At 41.2% G+C, this 23,923-nt stretch overlaps 1 non-coding gene across 1 annotated transcript; it reads right to left on the bottom strand.

Moving 5' to 3' along the window:
• Positions 1–22,423: 22,423 nt before the first annotated feature.
• LOC140806496 (small nucleolar RNA R71) lies at positions 22,424–22,529 on the bottom strand. Its single transcript, XR_012112567.1, has one exon. It is a non-coding gene; the product is annotated as a small nucleolar RNA R71 (small nucleolar RNA).
• Between the last annotated feature and the right edge of the window lie 1,394 nt (positions 22,530–23,923).

Here is a 23,923-nt window from a genome sequence, read left to right as displayed (position 1 = left end):
TCAATTTTCTTGACTTGTAATAAAATACGACATAAATAAACAATTGCATAAATCGTCATCGGTCTCTTTTCTCGGTCCCGTATCGAATATTCGCCTGAAACATAAAACTCAAGAAAACGTTTTAACATGCATCAAATAAACATGTAATAATTTAAAATAATGAAAATCATAAATCATACATCTTAAAAAAAATCATTTTAAAATTAAATAAATAATTTAACAATTCAATAAATTCATGGGTTTATGAGTACTGATTTTGGGTTCTACATTCGGATACCACAACAATCGTTGAACCCAAAGGTATTTGTATCTTACGATAAAACCGAAAAAAAAAAAATTTCAATTAAATCTTATTTCCAATATTTATATCCTTTGTTTTTCACGTCAATACAATCGTAATTCTCTATAATCCACTATGATACCCAAAAATTATTAATTCGGCGAATCTTACTTTCTCATCAACATTGCTAATACCCATATTTCTCGTTCGTCCTAGGACATCCTCATACTTATATATCTGTCTAATTTCCTAAATTGCAATTCCTTATATAATCCTTAATTTGTGATTTACTCGCTGACTACCTTCAAATAGACTTTTGTATTTTTCAGTAAATTGCAACCTAAATCCCAAAGTTCTCGGGATTATTCGATTAAACCTAACTTATCGAATTCATAGCTCCTCAAACTATAAAATTTAACCAAAAAATGCTCCCATAGATTTCGAAAATTGCTAAGATGTCTCCATAATTCTCCTAAAATTTGCAATCAAGACCCAAAAATTCTCAAATTCTCCAATTTAGCTTTCAAATTTCATATTTTAGTCCTTCAAGTTTTCGGATTCATAAAACTAATCCCTCTAGATTTTTGAATTATAGCAAAATCACCCTCAATATGTCGAAAAACTTGCAATTAAGTCCCTCAAATTATTATAATTCAGTCCCTAAGTTCATGATTCCTTAAAGTTCAACCCATACTATCCAGTTCGAAATTCTCTTCATACCCAGTATAAAGTTTGAAACATACTGTCCAAATTCAATTCGCCTCAACTTAATCCTAGGTAGTGGAGAATTTTGAGATGCACAAACCAATTTCCTCTCACGTCTTTGAAGCATAATTGTACACACCATCAAAACCACGTAACCAACATGCATTAATTTAGATTAACAATAAAACTTCTAATTTTCTATAAAAGCGTTTAAAAAAAATTTCAGGATTTAAGTTTAAAGCAGTAAAAACTCACAGACTTGAGGCGTGACTTCTTGAGCTTCTGGGAGTGGCAGTAACACAACCCTTTGGGGATCCTTCGCTATGATAGCGACTGAAACGTCCATTACTCGTTTTTCTTTAAAATGTACTAGAAATTTTTTTACTAATTCATTCGGCCGAAACACTAAGCATTTAAAATATGAACATTTTACACTATTTAAAAATAAACCAACCAACTATTATTTGAAAATCCAAAAGAAGATAATTCATAGAATAAAATCGTAAATCGCCAATCAAACCTAAATTTACATTGTTTCAAAAATAAACTTAACTCTAACATCCGCTCAAAAACCCCTTAAAAACATAATAAGCAATAAAATCTTACAATTAACTTAAATTTTCACGCCCCGTGTCCGAAGCGTAGGTGACATCCAGCATTGTTTAACAATTACTTGAAAACAATTAAGCCTCGTATCGAAATGTCAAAAACCAGTCTTTTTCATAAAATAATATTGTCTTTACAATGACATTGAAATGAATTTACATCCAAGATTTAGAAGCGGAAATAAAAGGAAAAAAAAATTCTTGAATCTTGATCTCGATCCTTGATTCACCATCCCCAAAAAGCATCTTGCTCTTCCTCATTCAGTTGATCCTCGTTTTTATCTGAAATTTGTAAGGGGTGAGTGTTTTGGGAAACACTCAGCAAGTGGAGGGTCGATCGATTTCCAATGATACATATAGAGAACTTAGTTTCCTTAAAACATTTCTTTAACAACTTTCAAAACTTATAACCCTTAACATATCGTAACAGAAACGAAGCGAATATAAGACAGAAGTTAACAGATGATTCGGAAGAATTCAGAAGAAAATCAGATCATTTCAGAACAATTCACAGACAGACATAACACTGTCACTCATCTCATTTCCATGGTCAAATTGTCCCTAATATATTAGTCCTCTAAGGGGTTAGGCCAGAACACGATTTTATACCCACAGATGGGGACCAAACAGAATATGGTTTTATACCCACCAATGGGGGCCAGACAGAATCACAATTCTCATCCATTTCAAAGTATAATCGTAACAGTGCGACACAAAATTCAATCTTATCAGACAAAACTTATCAGAAGTTTCAGATATCAGAGTTTCAGACAGATTCAGCGGAATCAAAGAATTTCGAAGCATAGAAGAAAAAATATAATCGATCGAAATTTTAAAAGACGTATATCATGATGTTTTCGAAAATGAGGACACACATTTATGCATGTCATAACTTATATATTCAATATTTAAAAATACAAACGAATATACATTTCGAAAACCCACTTACAGAATTTGCAGATTTTTGTACAGAGTTTCCTATTGAAATTCGTGAAGCACATCGACGTAACCATAGCAACTCTGGACTGCACGAAATTTCCATCTTCTCCCTTGCTTGACTTGGCCGAATTTTGGAGAGGTTTTGGTGGAGGGTGAGGGCCGAAAATTTGGTGCCTTTTTGTGACACTTTTTCATTCACATGTGGTGGTATTTATAGGCCAAGAAATGACCTTTCTCTTACCCCAAGTGGACGGCCACTTGCTCCCCAAGCCAAGCCATAAGTGTGGTCAAAGACATGCCAAGCACCAAGGGTCACTTCCTGCATAATAAAGGTGTCCTAGCCCTTAGCTCCTCCCGTAGCTCCTTCATGGGTTAACTCAAAGGTCATTTCTTGCATACTTAATTTGTCCAAACCTTTAGCTCCTCCTTTAGCTCCCTTTTTGGTCTTGTTAGGACAAGCTTGGTTGAGCTTCTTTGAGCTGAAAGATCGAGTCCTTGAGCCGGGGTTTTACTCCTCTCATGGAAACTCTTCAATGGATGCGGTTATTTGCAGCTCGGCCTCCTGTTGAGCTAATCCCCAAGCTCCGAAGCTATTTTCTCGAGTTAAAATTACGGAAAATCTAAGTTAATATTCAAGTTTTATATTTAGAATGAAAGTTTTTAAGCTTAGTTTGAGTTAAATTTCAAGTTCGAATTTCTTACATGATTTGCTTTGGACCGGAAAATCCCGGGTTCTCACATTCTTCTCTCCTTATTGAAAGTTTCGTCCTCGAAACTTGCATCAGCTGGAGCTTGTGAACAAATAAAGGTATTGTGAGCGCATTTTCTCTTCGAGCTCCCAAGTGGCCTACCTTTCAACATGATTTGACCACTATATTTTGACATAAGAGATTGTCCAATGTCTCAACACTTGGTCTTTTGTGTCCACTATTCGGATAGAGACTTTTTCATATTTGAGTACTTCATTGAGATTTCCTTCAATCATCAGTGGTGCAAATTTAAGTACATGACTCGGGTCTAGGACATATTTCCTCAGCTGTGAGATGTGGAAAACATTGTGAATTCTGGACATATCCGGCGCCAAAGCTAGACGGTAGGCTAAGGTTCTCACCTTCTCCAGTATCTCGAACGGTCCCACATACCTTGGATTTAACTTTCCGGATTTACTGAACCAAACCACTCCCTTCATAGGAGAGACCTTGACATAAGCTTTTCACCGACTCCCAATTCCAACGGTCTCCTCTTCATATCTGCCCAGCTCTTTTGTCTACCTTAGGCTGTCTTGAGTCTTTCTTTGATTACAGCGACCTTTTCAATGGTTAATTTAACTAGCTCTGGTGCAGTAACAGCCTTATCTCTGACTTCATCCCAACATAGAGGCGACCTACACTTTCGGCCATACAAAAGCCTCATATGGAGCCATCTCGATACTACTATGGTAGCTATTATTATTAGAAAACCCTATCAACGGTAATTGCTCACTCCAATTTCCATGAAAATCTAGTACACATGCCCTTAACATGTCCTTGAGTTTTGAATTGTCCTTTCAGTTTGGCCATCAGTCTGACGATGATAGGCTGTGCTGAGAGTGACCCTGGTTCCAATAGCCTTTTGAAAACATTTCCAAAATCTTGATACAAATCTTGGATCTCTGTCAGACAGTATACTTACTGGGACTCCGTGTAGTGTCACTATGTTGTTTATATACAAGGTGGCTAATTTATCTAGGTTGTAAGTCATCCGCACCGACAAGAAATGTGCAGACTGGTTAATTTGTCAATGATTACCCAAATTCCATCGTGACCATGCCTTGATCTTGGTAGTCCGACTACAAAGTCCATGGAGATGTTATCCCACTTCCATTTTGGTATTTCCAATGGTTGTAAGAGTCCTCCAGGCCGTTGATGTTCTGCCTTGACTTGTTGACAGATTAGGCACTTGGAAACAAAGACAACCACGTCTTTCTTCATTCTGTTCCTCCAGTAATTATTTTTCAGGTCTCTGTACATTTTCGTGCTTCCTAGATGCACTGAAAATCTCGATTTGTGTGCCTCGGCCATTACTTCTTCTCGAATCCCATCGATATCAGGTACAAACAACCTTCCTTTCATCCAAAGTACCATTCTCATCAATTTCGAATTCTGGAACTTTTCCTTCTTGGATATGTTCTTTAATTTTAAGGATGGAGGTGTCTTGGCTCTGATTCAGTTTGATGGTTTGCCGAAGTCCTAGTTGCGCTGATAGTGAAAATAAGCTTACTTTTTCAAAATTTCTTCGGCTCAATGTATTTGCCACCTTATTCGCCTTGCCTGGATGATAATTGATTACCAAATCATAAACTTTTAGAAGTTCCAACCACCTTCTTTGCCTCATGTTTAATTCTTTTTGGGTGAAAATGTACTTGAGGCTCTGGTGATCAGTAAATACTTCACATTTCACTCCATAAAGGTAGTGCCTCCAAATTTTGAGCGCAAACACAATTGCAGCTTGCTCCAGGTCATGAGTGGGGTAATTCTGCTTATACAGTTTTAACTGTCGTGAAGCACAAGCAATTACTTGACCTTCTTGCACAAGTACACACCCTAACCCTCCCTTTGAAGCATCACTGTATATAGTGAAATTCTTACCATCCTCGGGAAGGATTAATACTGTTGTAGTAGCGAGTCTTGTCTTCAAGATTTCAAAACTTCTCTCACAGGCTTCATTCCAAATGAACTTTGAGTTCTTCTGAGTAAGTTTGGTAATAGGAATGGCGATTGAAGAAAATCCTTCCACGAATTTTCTATAGTAGCCAGCTAAACCAAGAAAACTTCTTACTTCGGTTATTGTTCTTGGTTGTGGCCAATCCTTGATTGCCTCTACTTTCTTAGGGTCTACTGACACCCCAATTTCAGAAATTATATGACCTAAGAACACCACACTTTTTAACCAAAATTCACACTTCTTGAATTTGGCATATAGTTCCTTTTCTCTCAGTGTTTTTAGCGTGAGACACAAATTCGGCTGGGTAGTATTGTTTCAAAAATTCTCTCTTAAAAATCTGCCATGTGATCTCTTCCACTTCAAATAGAGATGGTGACACTGTCTCCCACCACTTTCGTGCTCTGTTATCTAGAAACTGTGTTACAACCTCTACTCTCAATTCTTCAGGGACTTCCAGTAGGTGTAGTTGTGATTCGACATTTTTGAGCCAGTTATGACTGACTTCCGGGTCTGGGTTTCCATCGAAAGTGGGAACTCGATTCCTCCTGAGGGATTCATAATGGTATTTAATTCCACGCAGTTGTGGTTCTTGGGTGGTTGTAATGGCGTTAGCCAATGGGTTCACGAACCCTTGCAATGTCGCGGCTACAATAGTAGCTATTGCCATCATATCTTCTTGACAGAGATTCACTCTCGGTGGTGGTGGTGGGTTTTCATTTTGGTTGGCGCCACGAGGGTTACAGTTGTTTTGGGGTGATCTGTCTGCCATTTCCTATAAACATATATTTTATTAATTTATTTACCATAATGTAAAATCAAAATAATTCATTAAATTTTGAAATTCATACAATCAAAAGTTTCAAAACAAATGATTAATCAAATAATTCTGGATACAATTGATGCCTAATCTAGAGTTCTCTCCCTACTCGTCTATAACTTCACCGTCTCCTACTGCCTCATTAATTTCTTGTTCTTCAATAGGATCTTCTTCTTGGTTAGCTTCGCGTTCCTCTAAGAGCTCCTCCATATTGATCATGTTATTCTGTAGCTGATCAATATGATTTTGCAACTGTGTGTTGTGGTGGTCAATGTTGTTTACTTGATCTTGAAGCCCCTGTATTGTTGATTGGTTCACTTTCTCATCGATTTCTTGTTCTTCCTTCCGTTCTTGAAGACGGCTGATCGAGCAAAACTTGCACCGTGAAATCCTTAATAAAAAAAATGTTTTATATGCTCAAAATTAATCGCAAGTGCACGATGTCAAGTTATAGTATAATGTACGTGAGTACGAGTATCGTTCCACTGAAGACTGTATTTAACAATTATTATTTTCAGTTATTAAATCTTTAGCAACGAAAAGTGATTGAGTGTTTTTATTACTACTAAAATCAAATAAACATGCAAATAAAAATTATTCAAAATAAAGTAATGAAATATGATGTCTAAAATGGTTGAGTAAAATTCAATAAGAAATGAATTTATTGGGAATATCGGTTCACCTACCCCTCGTTAATTTATTAATTCGTTCGATATTGATTTTATGCTTCCGAAAGGATTTCCTATTCAATTGAACACACTCTCTCGAGCTATGCCAAACTAATTCTTCTCAATGAAGTAATTAAATGTCTTTAATTATTTATCAAGAGTGAATTGCATTTCGATCTGTGAAATCCCCTAGTTTTCGACCCTTAGGACTATGACTATCGACGCGTATCCAATTTCATATGTCTATGTAAATTGTAGATCCATAGATTATACTACTCGTTCCTATCACAAGTTATTCTCTCGAACTCACTCGCAATATAAAATCGTTATTAAAGTTAGCTACACTTTAACAACACGATAAAACAGTAGTATAATCAAGAATAACGCAACAATTGAAATATAAATTAATTCAAATCAACGTTCGGGGTAGGATCCCCTTAAATCCCAACAAATAATTAAAAATTAGCTACTAGAATTCATATTGAAAATAAACACAACAATGTTTAAAAGATGAAAACTAAATTACTAGAATTGACGAAAAACACGAAGAACGGTGCCCGGAAATCCTCGAATCTTCAATCCAAGCGCAAAATTCTCTCCAACTTGTGGCGGCTGCGAAATATAATGTCTGAGTGTCTCCAAATCGTCCTCCAACCCCCTACCATATTTCCCATATCCAGAAAATAAGGTAAGGAATCGTCCAAAAATCTTTCCAAAATTACAGGCGCGCCCGGGCGAACATAAGTTTCCGCCCGGGCGGATGGTCTTCGCAAATCTCGAATTTTTGTCACACCTTGACGCGCCCGAGCGGATATAACTTTCCGCCCGGGCGGGTGGTCTTCGCAAATTTTCATTTTTCTTTTTTTTCTTTGGCGCGCCCGGGCGGATGATTTTCGCAAAAATTATTTTCTCACGCCTTGGATGCGCCCGGGCGGGCATGAATGTGCGCCCGGGCGGAGGTCTCTCGAATTTCTCGCTTTGATCTTCAGTTTTGCACGAATCTTCTGCATTTTCGTCAACTATACACATGAGCAACACGAAGATATAAACTACTCTAAAATAATACAAAATGCATGCAGTCTAAACGATAAATGCAACACAACGAGGCATAACACGATATGAAAAACAAGTAAAATCCCCCTATATCAACCCTCCAATACTAACCTTTTGCTCGCCCTCGAGCAAAACAGGTGACAAGACAAAATAGAACATGACACAAAATAGCTCGACAGTGAATTCATAGTCATCAACTAGCCTCAGCGAAACTCAACATATTCCCTTGTCGATCGATGTAAAAGCATAATTCTTCGCACTTCCTTTAGTCTAGACATAGTTTCAAATAAAGTCTGAACATGCATGTGTGTTGTTAGTCCTAGCGCCACAAATGACAGAGAGATCCATTTTCAACCATTGTCAGAGATTTAAATCAGCCTGTTAGTGTAAATATTACTCTCCTTTATTCCTCTGCACTCGGTATCCATCGGCAACTATTTTTCTAATTTTTTCTCTCTTTTTTTTTCTAAATAGGAATGCAGCAATGAAAGGACTATTTTAGAACTTTTCATTTCAGATTCACATTCATGAGTTTTTCATTTTTAGCCAGGAATAGGATTTCAATCCGTAATTCGGCTCCACAACACCTTACATCTCCAACTTTAGCCAGGAATAGAAATTCATTCCTTTATTCGGCTCCCCCACACCTTACATCTCCAACTTTCTCTTTCTTTTTTTTTGCTGATAGATACCTCGATTCTAGAGAATATAGTCAAGCTCAATTCACACCTTCAAACATCTTCGTTCCCCACTTTAGTTTTTAAATTTTCACCATCTTATCATGCAAGCTTCTATTTCTAACATTTGTGCAACGAGAGTTCAATACTCGAAATAAAAATTCATGTCTCTACCACAGTAAGTGCTAAAGAAATGCGAGTACATGATCAACATGGCATGTCTCATCACTTCTTAGTCATCCTTGGCTAACAAGTACTATATCGAATACTGTCGGCTGTCACACAAACATATGCAAAACAACTAAAAATACATGCCAACGAACAATACGAGCAAAGCACCAACACCACAAAGACGACACAACACCCATCCACCCCCAATACTAAAGTCGAGCAGTGTCCCCAATGCAACAGACGATAGAAAAAGAGACAGATAGGCACAACAAAATGAATGCAGTATACCCTAAGCATGCAAGATAAACGAAAATAAATACTGAACGAAACGAAATGCAATAAATAAAAGAAGGGATAAAAGTGACTCCCCTCTCACTGATCCTCCTCCTCGTGCTCCTCCGGGGGAACGACGCCAGCGTCCGGCTCTGGTGCATCAGCGTAATGAAAATTGAACGGCGGCGGGAAAGCTGGCATGGGTGGTGGGAGAAGGGCTGGGTCGACACCACTGTGGCTCAGGGATAGGCGAAGCATGGCATCAGTGGCCGTCTGATACGCCTGACTCACAGCCTGCCACTGGAGTTGATGGTCTGCAAAGGCAGCAAATTCGTCCATCCGGTCCTGAAGAAGGCGATGTCGAGTTCACGGGGCTGGTGGTGGGGGCTGCTGTGGCACGGGATCAAACGTAAAACCGTCCCAGATGGGTCCAAACTGCGGTAAAGCCTTCCGCCGCATTGCTAATTTCTGCAACCAGCTAGCGTCATCGAGGGCCTTGGTCGGTGGCAACCACTAATCGTCATCTTGAAAAATGACTCCAGCGCTCGCACTAGCTCTGTGATAATATGGGGGAAGAACAATGCTACATTCTGATTATGAAGGCTCAGCTGGATCTACGAATGGATTATCCTGCCCACATTGAGTGGCATCTGAGTGATCAATGCATACGTTAGCAGCACCCTCTCCCTCTGGACTTCACTAGTGTGCCCGACTAACATCAAACGTGTGGCCAGAAATGCATACCACATCGCAGCCGGGAAAAGCAAATATTTCTCTGCAAAACACGTGCGCGAGCTATGTGTCTTCCACAGAGACCCCGGATAACAGATTCTTTGCATCATCAAGTCTAAATTCGGTTCTGCTGCCCATGCCACATAAACCGAGTCATCCACCGCCGGTGTCTCAAGCACCCTATTAATCTCCGCTGAACTAAAATCGACCAACTTCCCTCTCACAAATGCCTTACCATCACTCCTCTCAGCTGCATTGGCATAGAATTCCCTCACCACTGGTACCACCGCGGCTTGCGGTTGGCTACAAAATTTTCCCCAGTTTCTAGTCTCAATCTGATTGATAATATATATGTATTGCACAAGCTGGAAACCACGTTCGCGAAGTGGAGCTCGGTGTATTTTCGCATGCTCATATCGTTCTCTAGCCATATTATTCACAAATAATTCGGAAGTATGAGGTGATGAAGAAGAAGCACCGTGACTTACCCGAGCCTTTTTTGGTGCCATCATTGTTGACGATTTCGGAAGAACAATAAGCCCGGAGTAGGAGGGTGTGTCGCCGAGAGAATGCTCTCTGGAACTCGGAGGAGGTGGCCGGAATGACGCAGCGGTGACCGGTGTTTGTAGAGTTGGTCGGAAAGTGCAATTTTTGACCGGAAAAATAACTTCTTGATGTTTAGTGCGGATGGAGACCCACGATTTGTACCTAAAATTGACACAAGGCAAGAGATTTGAGCGAGATTGAGAGAGTAGGGGCAAATTTGGAAGAGGGATGTGAGGGTTTCTAATGGGGGAGAAAGGAAAAGGGCTGCAGATTTTTAAATCTGCGCGATCCGCCCGGGCGGACATAAGTTTCCGCCCGGGCGGATACTATCGACTTTTTAAATTTTTTTTTTGAAAAAAGGGCGCGCGCCCGAGCGGATTGTCCGCTCGGGCTGAAGCTTCACGGCTTTTCCCCAAATTTTTTGAAAAAGAGGCGCGCCCGGACGAATGTAAATGTCCGCCCGAGCGGAAGCTTCACGGCTTTTCCCCAAATTTTTTTAAAAAATAAAATAAAATAATAAGGGCACAAACTAAAAATCAAATTAAATGCAAGATAAGGGAACGAGAGGTAGTTCTCAATTTATAGTCGAGAGCTGGACTGTCGGTCAGTTTCAGTTCAGATTGTCTTGGAACCGGTTGATTCCAAGTTGCGGCTCAATTGTGCCACCCATGTAGTGCTTCAGTCGCTGGGCATTGACCATAAAATGTCCCATCCTTTCCATCTTGCAATTCTAAAGCCCCCGATGGGTAAACTTTAGAAATCACGAATGGACTAGACCATCGCGACTTCAATTTTTCGGTAAAAATCGCAACCGGGAGTTGTAGAGTAGGACGTTTTCACCTTCTTTGAATTCTATTTCGATGATCCATCTATCATGAGCTTTCTTTGTCTTTTCTTTGTATGACAGTGTAAGATCATATGCCAGATTCCGGAACTCCTCCAACTGATCCAGTTGAAGGAGACGTCATTCACCTGCATCAGTAAATTTAAAGTTCAGTGCTTTTGTTGCCCAGTATGCTCGATGCTCTAACTCTACAAGTAAATGACATGCTTTGCCAAACAGTAGTCTATATGGTGTAGTGCCTATATGTGTTTTGAACACAGTCCTATATGCCCAAAGAGAATCATCTAACCTTGCAGACCAATCTTTTCGACTGACACCTACCACTTTTTCTAAAATCCTCTTGATTTCTCGGTTAGACACTTCCACTCGACCACTCGTTTGGGGGTGATAGGGAGTAGATATCTTGTGTGTGACACCATATTTGCTTAAAAGTTTTTCAAAGAGTTTGTTGCAAAAATGGGTGCCACCATCACTAATGATTGCTCGTGGTGTCCCAAACCTGTTAAAAATATGTTTCTTTAAAAATTTCAGGACCACTTGAGCATCATTAGTGGCATATGCTTCTGCCTCTACCCACTTAGACACATAGTCGACCGCCACAAAAATATACTTTTTCGTGAACAAACTGGGGAATGGTCCCATGAAGTCTATCCCCCACACATCAAAAACCTCACACTCAATGATATTATTCAATGGCATCTCATGACGGTTAGAGATGTTACTTGTCCGTTGACATCTATCACATGCTAGCACATAAGAACGAGCATATTTAAAAAGGGTTGGCCAATAAAAGCCACATTCAAGTACCTTAGACGCCGTCTTTGTTGGTCCAAAATGACCACCTACCTCACGGTCATGGCAATGGTTAAGTATTTAACCAAATTCCTCCTCTGCAACACACCGTCTGATCATAGAATCTGCACAGATCTTAAACATAAGTGGTTCCTCCCAAAAATAATGTTTCACGTCAGAAAAGAATTGCTAACGTTGATGAAACGATAGATTGGGTGGCGGTGTGCCTATTACAAGAAAATTAGCAAAATTTTCATACCAAGGACAGTGTCTCACTTCAAATAGCTGCTCATCAGGAAACCAATCATTAATGGCATGATCTACACAGTCATTACTAATAAGCTCCAGTCTAGACAAGTGAATTGCCACCACATTCTCAACACCCTTCTTATCTTTTATTTCTAGGTCAAATTCTTGCAATAATAAAATCCACCGAAGTAGGCGTGGCTTTGCATCTTTCTTAGCAAGTAAATACTTAAGTGCCGAGTGATCGATATAAACAATGACTTTGGACAAAACAAGATATGAGTGAAATTTGTCAAGAGCAAATACTACTGCAAGTAATTTCTTTTCCGTTGTCGCATAATTCAATTGAGCCTCAACAAGGGTCTTAATTGCGTAGTAAATTGTGTGAAATACCTTGTTCTGCCGCTGGCCAAGCACAACTCTCACCGCAGTATCACTGGCATCGCACATGACCTCGAAGGGTAGATCCCAATCTGGTGCCACCAAGACATGAGCCGTCACCAAGCGCTCCTTCAAATTCTCGTATGCCTGTAAACAATCAGTATTGAAATCAAAGGGCACATCCTTCGTAAGTAAGGAAGATAGAGGTTTGGTAAATTTAGAAAAATCTTTGATAAAACGTCGATAAAAACCGGCATGGCCTAGAAAACTTCTATCTCCCTTAATGGATGCCGGAGGTGGTAAGTTCTTGATAACTTCAACTTTTGCCTTATCCACCTCTACTCCATGCCCTGATATCTTATGCCCCAATACTATTCCTTCTTGTACCATAAAATGACATATTTTTCCCAATTCAGCACCAAATTCGTCTCCTTACATATCATCAATACCACCTTCAAATTCTGCAAACATTCATCAAAAGAAGAGACAAAAATTGAGAAGTCATCCATAAAAATTTCAAGAAAGGATTCTATCATGTCATGAAACATAGAGGTCATGCATCGTTGAAAAGTGGCAGGGGCATTACACAAACCAAAGGGAATCCGTCTAAAAGAAAAAGTGCCATAAGGACAAGTGAAAGTGGTTTTCTCTTGGTCCTCAGGCGCATTCATAATTTAATTATACCCTGAATAACCATCCAAAAAAACAATAAAACTCATGACCCGCTAACCTCTCAAGCATTTGATCATTGAAGGGCAGTGGAAAGTGATCTTTATGGGTAGCATCATTTAATTTCCTATAATCAATGCACACACGCCAACCCGTAATTGTCCTAGTGGGTATTAATTCATTTTGTTCATTTGTGATCACAGTAATCCAAACTTTTTTCGGCACACATTGAGCAGGACTTACCCATACATTATCAGATATAGGATAGATAATACCTGCATCAAGGAGTTTGATAGTTTCTACTTTGACTACCTCTTGCATCGTTGGATTTAATCTTCTTTGAGGTTGCACAAGAGGTGAGTACTTATCTTCCATCAAGATCTTGTGCATGCAGAATCATAGATTGATTCCTTATCCGCCACTTTCCACGCAAAAGCACTCTGTGTGTTTTCAAGACTTCCAACAGTTTGTCCTCCATCACATCTGTCAAAGAAGCAAAAATTATGACATGTAAAGTGTTATTCTCACCTAGGTATATATACTTTAGGTGTCGAGGCAATGGTTTTAGCTCAAGCGTCGGTGGCTTCTCCAGGCTTGACTTCTGAGGGAGCTAGTCTCTTAAATCTCCCAAATCCTCCAATCTCATCTTCATTGGCCTCTTCCATGGCTGGTTGGCATTGAGGTATGCCACTATTTCGGCTTTCTCTGCATCCAATTCATCTTCTCTCATTTCAGTAGTGAGAGTGGCCTCCAATGGGTCCTTAAGAGCATCCTGCACATAGTTAGACACAAAAGCATCAAAATCATCAATTCTATAACAACTATCAGAATGCAGTGTGTGCTTAAGTGCATTAAAAACATCAAAAGTAATCTCTTCCTCGCCCACTCTCAATCTCAAATTCCCTTCTTGAACATCAATCAGGGCTTTGCATTCGCAAGGAATGGTCTCCCCAAAATCAATGGCATCTCCATATCCTCCTCCATGTCGAGCACCACAAAATCAGCAGGAAAAATAAACTTATCCACTTTCACTAGCACATCCTCAATAACTCCCCGTGGATACTTGACAGAACTGTCTGCCAGTTGTAAAGACATCCTTTTTGGCTTAGGTTCCCTCAACCCAAGTTTCCTAAACACAGACAAAGGCATAAGATTAATACTTGCACCAAAATCACACAAAGCTTTGTGGAAAACAACATCACCAATCATGCAAGGAATAGAAAAACTCCCTGGTCCTTAAGTTTCGGTGGGATCTTGCTTTGCACTAAATCAGAGCAATTTTCAGTAAGATTCACCGTCATATGATCCTCCAACTTTCTCTTGTTTGCTAAGATGTCTTTTAAAAATTTAGCGTAACTCGGCATTTGCATGAAAGCATCGGCAAAAGGAATATTAATATGCAATTTTTTAAATATCTCAAGAAACTTACCGAATTGTGCATTTAGTTTTGCTTTTTTACAGTGCTGCAGGAAAAGGTGGAGGAATAACAATTTTAGGTTGTGCAGTTGGTGCTGATGTAGAGTTAGAGGACTTACCTTTTGATGTTTCAGAATGCTCATCCAATTTTTGAGTCTTCTCTTTTTCTCTTGACTCTAAAATTTTCCCACTCTTCAACTCAATGGCCTTCACTTGCTCTTTTGGATTTGTCTCTGTGTTACTTGGCAAGGTGCCCGGTTCTCTACTTGCTATCATCTTGGCCAACTGTCCAATTTGATTCTCGAGCCCTTTTATTGATGCATCTTGGTTTTGAAGTCTAGTTTCAGTGGATGAAATAAACTTAGACATCATTTGCTCCAGGTTGGACTTCTCTTCTCTAGGAGGATCAGATCTATACATCGGTTGTTTCCCATATGATTGTCCTCCTTGCGGTCGATTCTGTTTTGTCCGCCCCATGAGAAGTTGGGATGTTACCTCCATCCAGGATTGTATGTGTTTGAGTACAGATCATTCCTCGGACGGTTGGGGACTCCCACTTGGTTCACTGGTACCTCCTCATTTACATAGAAAGGATCACTGTCTTGACAGTCCTTAACATAGTGCTCTTCTTTCACAAAATATCTCTTGCAGGCGCATCGTTGTCCCGTTGACGTTCATGCTGTCTATTTTCCTGTTGAGTGCTTCTAATTGTGCGGTGACAGCTGAAAAGTCAGTTACCTGGTGTACTCCTGCATTCCTTCGCTGAGCGTTTGTAGTGACCCGTTCCAGAATCACCTACTAATCAGAACTTAAGCATGCAAAATTAACATTTAAAACTGAATCAGGTAAACAGCGGAAAAACAGTAATACAACCCAATCGAATCTGTAAGTACAAAATACTTAAACAACCAGATCGAACTAAATTCCAAGAACAAATACCAACAACTACAGATCAACCTCTGCCAGCTCCCTGTCCGCTCCCTCCTGGACCGTCCAACCTGAGACCTGCCCCATCGAATAGGGTGTCCAAAACAGAGATAAACCGAGGACGTGAGCATAAAACGCTCAGCACCGAAAGCATGAGTATACAAGACTATGACATGCATGTATGCAAAATGTACTGGATACCAGGATCTGGGTATAACGAAATACTGCTCAGGTAAATGACGTCAAGGTATGTAACACTCTGCGCCGTCGCACCAGGAGGTGGCTCCCATACCGAAATAAACCTGTGGATATACCGGTGACCTGACCACCGTCGGCCAACGGGGTCCAACCATCCACAATAAACGAGGGCTGAGCACCCTCTCAACAGGCTATCTCGAAGATAATCAGGCTCAACATGATTATGCAAATGCCGCATAATAAACCATGCATCATATGACAGATAATAATGCAACATATAAACATGCAACACATAGTAAAGCATACTCAATCCTGCTATCTCGGATAGTACTTTCGTACCTCAAACCAGTAGATCCTAGAAATCAGCCCTAGAATCAAGCCTGCGTCCGTAGTCAGCCCACTGATGCCGCTTGCTCCCAACTAGAGCACAGCTCCGCTACAAAACCAGTAGCTCCCCGCTAGTGCCTAAACCTCGGGAAAAGACTAGAAACCCATCAGAAACGACTAAAACGCTCTGGAACACTCGGAATTGGCGAGTAAAAAGTGAAGCCTCGCGCCTCTATTTATAGACAACGATCGGTAGATCCGATCCACTTCGGAAGATCCGATCCGGCACACTTCGGACGATCCGAACTCTGTTCGGACGATCCGAACCCTGCATGTCTTCCACGTGTCCAGCCACCTGTCTTCGGACGATCCGAACCCTGATCGGACGATCCGAACCTTGCATGTCATCCACGTGTCCAGCCACCTGTCTTCGGACGATCCGAACCCTGATCGGACGATCCGAACCCTCTTCAGACGATCCGAACCCGGTTCGGTCCTTCCGATCCCACCGAAATATAATTAATCCAATAATTAACTCAAATTAGGCATCGGGATACTACATTCTCCCCCTCTAAAAAGGATTTCGTCCGCGAAATCGAGTCTGAAGAATGACAATTCTGAACAACAATACATTCAACTTAAGTATGAATTACAACTGAAAGCACAACTGAAATTACAATCATAACTGAAAATACTACAACTAGAACAACTCTGGATGCTCTGACCGCATGCGACTCTCTAGTTCCCAAGTAGCTTCTTCAGTACCTCGGCGCTGCCACTGCACTAAGACAAGAGGAATAGTCTTATTCCGCAGTACCTTATCCTTCCGGTCTAAGATCGAAACCGGTCTTTCTACAAAAGACAAATCCGGATTCAGCTGAACTTCTGTCGGATGCAAAACATGAGACTCATCCGCTACGTATCGTCTTAACAAGGACACATGAAACACATCGTGAACACTAGACAGATACGGTGGCAAAGCTAATCTGTAGGCCAAATCTCCCACACATTCTAAGATCTCAAAAGGACCAATGAATCTCGGAGATAGCTTACCCTTGAGTCCAAATCTCAGAATCCTCCGAAAAGGTGATACCTTGAGAAACACTTTCTCGCCTGCATCAAAATGAAGAGGTCTGCGCTTGGTGTTCGCATAACTCGCTTGTCGATCCTGAGCAGTCTTAATCCGCTGTTTGATCACAAGAACTTTGTCCATGGCCTGCTGAATCAATTCTGGACCCTCGACCTGTCATTCTCCGACTTCCTCCCAGAACAGAGGAGTACGACAACGTCGACCATACAATGCTTCAAACGGAGACATACCAATACTCCTATGAAAACTGTTGTTGTATGCAAACTCTATCAGTGGCAGATGATCCTGCCAAGCTAGCCCGAAATCCATCACACAAGATCTCAACATATCCTCAAGAGTACGAATAGTCCTCTCTGACTGACCGTCAGTCTCTGGGTGATATGCAGTACTCAAACTCAAGGTAGTGACCAAAGCTTGCTGAAAGCTGCCCCAAAATCTAGATGTAAATCGAGGATCTCTGTCACTAACGATACTCACGGGCACACCATGAAACCGTACAATCTCCTGAATGTACAACCGTGCCATCCGATCGAAAGTGAAATCTCTGTTATACGGAAGAAAATGGGCAGACTTAGTAAGCCGATCCACTACCACCCAGATAGCATCTCTATTCCCCACAGACATAGGCAAGTGAGTCACGAAGTCCATCGTGATATGCTCCCACTTCCACTCCGGAATAGGAAGATTCTGCAACAAACCTCCAGGTCGTCGATACTCAGCCTTCACCTGTTGACAGATTAGGCACTTGGAGACATACTGATAAACATTACGTTTCATACCTTTCCACCAAAATCGAGTCCTCAAACCCTTATACATCTTGTTGCTCCCCGGATGAACACTCAACTTGCTACAATGAGCCTGGGACAAAATCTCCTCCCTCAAAGTGTCATCTTCCGGTACAACAACACGACCAGATAAGCACAAAAGACCCTCGGACTGATAGTGGAATCCAGAAGTATTATCTCCATCAGCCAACCGAGCTAATTTCTGAACCTTAGAATCAGACATCTGAGCATCTCTAATCCGAGAATACAAAACTGGCTCGGACAAAATAGTAGCTATACGGATACTCTCTGTTCCCTTCCGATGCTTACAATTGAATCCCATCGAACAGAAATCCTGAATAATCCCAGATACAGCACAAGTCTGAAGAGCAGACAATCTCACCTTGCGACTAAGAGCATCGGCCGTGAGATTCGCAGATCCTGGATGATACTTGATCTCACAATCGTAATCCTTGAGTAGATCCATCCAACGACGCTGACGCATGTTCAACTCAGCCTGAGTGAACAGATACTTCAAACTCTTATGATCAGTGAAAATCTCAAATCGCTCACCATACAGATAATGGCGCCAGATTTTCAAAGCAAAAACGATCGCTGCTAATTCCAGATCATGAACAGGATAGTTTTCCTCATGAGACTTCAACTGTCTCGACGCATAAGCAATCACATGCTCATTCTGCATCAGAACACACCCTAGTCCCTGTAAAGAGGCATCGGTGTAAACACTGAAACCACCAGATCCAGACGGTAAAGCCAGAACAGGCGCAGATGTCAAACGTCTGCGAAGTTCCAAGAAACTCTCTTCGCACTCTGATGTCCACTCAAATGAAACATCTTTCCGAGTGAGCTGAGTGAGTGGCTTAGCAACCTGAGAGAAGTTGACAATGAAACGGCGATAATAAATGTAGTGACCCGTTCCAGAATCACCTACTAATCAGAACTTAAGCATGCAAAATTAACATTTAAAACTGAATCAGGTAAACAGCGGAAAAACAGTAATACAACCCAATCGAATCTGTAAGTACAAAATACTTAAACAACCAGATCGAACTAAATTCCAAGAACAAATACCAACAACTACAGATCAACCTCTGCCAGCTCCCTGTCCGCTCCCTCCTGGACCGTCCAACCTGAGACCTGCCCCATCGAATAGGGTGTCCAAAACAGAGATAAACCGAGGACGTGAGCATAAAACGCTCAGCACCGAAAGCATGAGTATACAAGACTTTGACATGCATGTATGCAAAATGTACTGGATACCAGGATCTGGGTATAACGAAATACTGCTCAGGTAAATGACGTCAAGGTATGTAGCACTCTGCGCCGTCGCACCAGGAGGTGGCTCCCATACCGAAATAAACCTGTGGATATACCGGTGACCTGACCACCGTCGGCCAACGGGGTCCAACCATCCACAATAAACGAGGGCTGAGCACCCTCTCAACAGGCTATCTCAAAGATAATCAGGCTCAACATGATTATGCAAATGCCGCATAATAAACCATGCATCATATGACAGATAATAATGCAACATATAAACATGCAACACATAGTAAAGCATACTCAATCCTGCTATCTCGGATAGTACTTTCGTACCTCAAACCAGTAGATCCTAGAAATCAGCCCTAGAATCAAGCCTGCGTCCGTAGTCAGCCCACTGATGCCGCTAGCTCCCAACTAGAGCACAGCTCCGCTACAAAACCAGTAGCTCCCCGCTAGTGCCTAAACCTCGGGAAAAGACTAGAAACCCATCAGAAACGACTAAAACGCTCTGGAACACTCGGAATTGGCGAGTAAAAAGTGAAGCCTCGCGCCTCTATTTATAGACAACGATCGGTAGATCCGATCCACTTCGGAAGATCCGATCCGGCACACTTCGGACGATCCGAACTCTGTTCGGACGATCCGAACCCTGCATGTCTTCCACGTGTCCAGCCACCTGTCTTCGGACGATCCGAACCCTGATCGGACGATCCGAACCTTGCATGTCTTCCACGTGTCCAGCCACCTGTCTTCGGACGATCCGAACCCTGATCGGCGATCCGAACCCTCTTCAGACGATCCGAACCCGGTTCGGTCCTTCCGATCCCACCGAAATATAATTAATCCAATAATTAACTCAAATTAGGCATCGGGATACTACAGCGTTCCTTTCAGATTGAGGGTGTTAGCTGCTAGAAGCCATCTCCTCTAGTAACTCATACCCCTCTTTGGCTGTTTTCCTCAACAGATTTCCGCAGGCCGCAGCATCTATCATGGTTCGGTTAGATGAAATTAAACCATAGTAAAAAGTTTGGACCACTAACCCAAGAGGCAACTCATGATGTGGGCATCTTCGCAATAAGTCTTTGTAGCGCTCCCAAGCCTCGTAGAGTGACTCCTGCTCAAATTGAGAGAAGGTGGTTATGTCCGCTTGCAGGTGATGTGTGTGATTTTTACGTATTTTATTGCATTAGTTTGTGTGTGTTTGCATTGTGCATGCATAGATTTCGTTTACATTTTGGTCATTCTAGAGTAAACATTTGCATATTATCATGTCTCACTGTCGGGTGATGAATTTGCAGGAAAAACGGTCGGAAAAACGGAACTCGGGGCCGAATGCTAAGCAAACAAGATGTTGTGTACAGAAAGGTTGGCGCCCGAGCGGTAATTTTCTACCGCTCGGGCGCGAGAGGCGAGTTGCTAAGAGACAGACAGAAGATGTGGCGCTCGGGCGGTGAAATTCTATCGCCCGATCGCGAGGAATGATCTACAAGGAAGAATTTACAGAGAGGTTGGCGCTCGAGCGGTACTTTTCTACCGCCCGAGCACTAGAAGTCGCATTCCCCAGGCACTCTACAGAGAGTGTGGCGCTCGAGCGGTAATTCTTTACCGCCCGAGCGCCACCTAATTTTGGCAAGATTTTTGCAGCCGATTCTTTACCTTATTTTGAGAGGGTGGCTGATATGGAAGGATTTTGGACGACTTTTTGGGGGGCATTCAGACATATTCAGACGTTGTTCTTGAGCCGCCGCAAGTTTGGAGAGCACTTTGCGCTTGGATTGAAGATTTGAAGTTTTTCGGGCGTCGTTCTTCGCGTTTTTCGTCAACTCTAGTATTTCTAATTTAGTTTTATCATTTAAACTTTGTTTTGTTGATTTTCAATTATGAATTTTAGTAGCTAAACTTTAATATTTGTTGGGATAAAAGGGGATCCTACCCCGAACGTTGATTTGAATTAATCTATATTTCGATTGTGCGTTATTCTTGATTTTATTACTGTTTTACTGTGTCATTAAAGCGTAGCTAACTTTAACGACGTTTTCATATCACGAGTGAGTTCGAGAGAATAACGAGTGATAGGATCGAGTAGTATAATCCGCGGATCTACAATTTACATAGATATATGAAATTGGATACATGCCGATAGTCATAGTCCTTAGGGTCGAAAACTAGGGGATTTCATAGATCGAAATGCGATTTGCTCTTGATAAATAATTAAAGATATTTAATTACTTCATTGAGTAGAATTAGTTTGGCATAGCTCGAGAGAGTATGTTCAATAGATTAGGAAATCTTGTCGGAAGCGTAGATCACGATCGAACGAATTAATTAATAAACGAGGGGTAGGTGAACCGAGATTCCCAACAAATCCATTTCTCATTGAATTTCGACTCAACATTTTAGATTAAATTCTCATTCATTACTTGCTAAATCATTTTAATTGCATATTTATTTGAGTATAGTAGGAATAATCACACAACTCAATTTTCGTTGCTAAATGTTAAATAACTGAAAATAATAATTGTTAAACACAGTCTTCAGTGGAACGATACTCGTACTCTTGTACACTATATTATTACTTGACATCATGCACTTGCGATTAATTTTGAGCATACAAAATCATATTTTTATTGGGATTTTACTGTGCAAGTTTTGCTCGATCAAGTTTTTGGCGCCGTTGCCTGGGACTGTTAATCTACAATTTTATTTTTTGGTTATTTTCTTTAGCATTATTTTATTTGTCTTGAGCTAACACTCCATATTTTATTACAGATATCCCTTCCAGTGCATGCCAAAGTCACTTGACGTGGAGCTTGAGTTTGATCCTGTAATTGAAAGAACTTTCCGAAGGCGAAGACAACAACAAAGATTTAAAGAACTGATGGAAAGACACGAGCAAGAACGTGGAGAGGAACAGCGTGACAATAGACAAGTTGAGATACCGCGTCGCATACCAATGCTGGAGTATGCCCAGCCTTCTTTGGAGGTGCACGCCCTAGCATTGTGAGGCCTATCGTGGGGGCAAATCACTTCGAAATCAAGCCAACCATAATCCAGATGATTCAGAACACGGTCCAATTTGGAGGAACTGCAATGGATGACCCAAACACGCACATCGCGGATTTTCTTGAAATTTGCGATATTTTTAAATTCAATGGAGTTTCTGATGATGCTGTTAGGTTGCATTTATTTCCTTTCTCCTTACGTGATAAAGCTAAAGCATGGTTAAATTGTTTGCCTGTAGGTTCGATCGCTACGTGGGACGACATGGCGAAAGCTTTTCTCATCAAATACTTCCTTCCCTCCAAGACCATGAAGCTGCGGGCAGACATTACAACATTTGCTCAATTTGATCAGGAATCTCTATATGAGGCATGGGAACGCTTCAAGGATCTACTACGAAGATGCCCGCATCACGAGTTACCACTTGGGTTAGTCGTTCAAACATTTTATTATGGTTTGCTTACTCCTAACCGTACTATGATAGATGCGGGTGCTTGTGGAAACCTGTTGAGAAAGACCGCGGAGGAAGGATATGAATTGTTAGAGGAGATGGCTGCTAGCAGCTATCATCCTCAATCTGAAAGAAACAACCAGCGGAAGAGTGCAGGAGTGCACCAGGTAACTGATTTTTCTGCTATTACTGCACAACTTGATGCTTTAAACAGGAAAATAGACGGCTTGAATGTGGGTGGCACGGCGATGCGTCTTCAAGAGATATTCTGTGAAAAGTGTGGAGGGGAACACTATGCGAAGGACTGTCAAGATGACAATCCATTCTATGTGCAAAATGAGGCACCAGTGAACCAAGTGGGAGTCCAAAACCGGCCAAGGCATGACCCTTATTCGAACACATACAATCCTGGGTGGAGGCAACATCCCAACTTCTGATGGGGCGGTCAAAACAGTCAGAATAGACCGCAAGGAGGACAACAATATGGGAAACAACCGATGTACAGATCCGATCCTCCTAGAGAAGAAAAGTCCAACTTGGAGCAAATGATGTCTAAGTTTATTTCATCTACTGAAACTAGACTTCAAAATCAGGATGCGTCGATAAAGGGGCTTGAAAATCAGATTGGTCAGTTAGCGAAGATGATAGCAAGTAGAGAGTCAGGCACCTTGCCAAGTAACACAGAGACTAATCGAAAAGAGCTAGTGAAGGCCATCGAGTTGAAGAGTGGGAATGTTTTGGAGTCAAGGGAAAAAGAGAAAACTCAAACCGTAGATCAGTAAACTGTGACATCTAAAGGTAAGTCTTCTAACTCTACACTAGCACCCACTACACAACCTAAAATTGTTATTCCTCCACCTTTCCCTGCAGCATTGAAAAAAGCAAAACTAGATGCACAATTCGGTAAGTTTCTCAAGGTGTTTAAAAAATTGCATATCAATATTCCTTTCGCCGATGCTTTAATGCAAATGCCTAGTTATACTAAATTTTTGAAGGATATTTTAGCCAATAAGAGGAAGTTGGAGGATCACATGACAGTGAACTTAACTGAAAATTGCTCTGCTTTGGTGCAAAACAAAAACCCACCGAAACTCAAAGACCCAGGGAGTTTCTCTATTCCTTGCATGATTGGTGCTGCTTTTTTTCATAAGGCATTATGTGATCTTGGTGCAAGTATTAATCTTATGCCATTGTTTGTGTTTAGAAAACTTGGGTTGGGAGAGACTAAGCCGACTAGGATGTCCTTGCAACTGGCTGACAGATCTGTCAAGTACCCCCGCGGAGTGATTGAGGATGTGCTAGTGAAAGTGGACAAATTCATTTTTCCTGCGGATTTCGTGGTTCTCGACATAGAGGAGGATA

This window comes from Primulina eburnea, chromosome 11 (assembly GCF_022965805.1).
Source record: "Primulina eburnea isolate SZY01 chromosome 11, ASM2296580v1, whole genome shotgun sequence".
In the NCBI taxonomy this organism is placed as follows: Eukaryota; Viridiplantae; Streptophyta; class Magnoliopsida; order Lamiales; family Gesneriaceae; genus Primulina; species Primulina eburnea.
The sequence above is the reverse complement of the archived record's forward strand: the minus strand, read 5'-3'. Positions and strand labels throughout refer to the sequence as shown.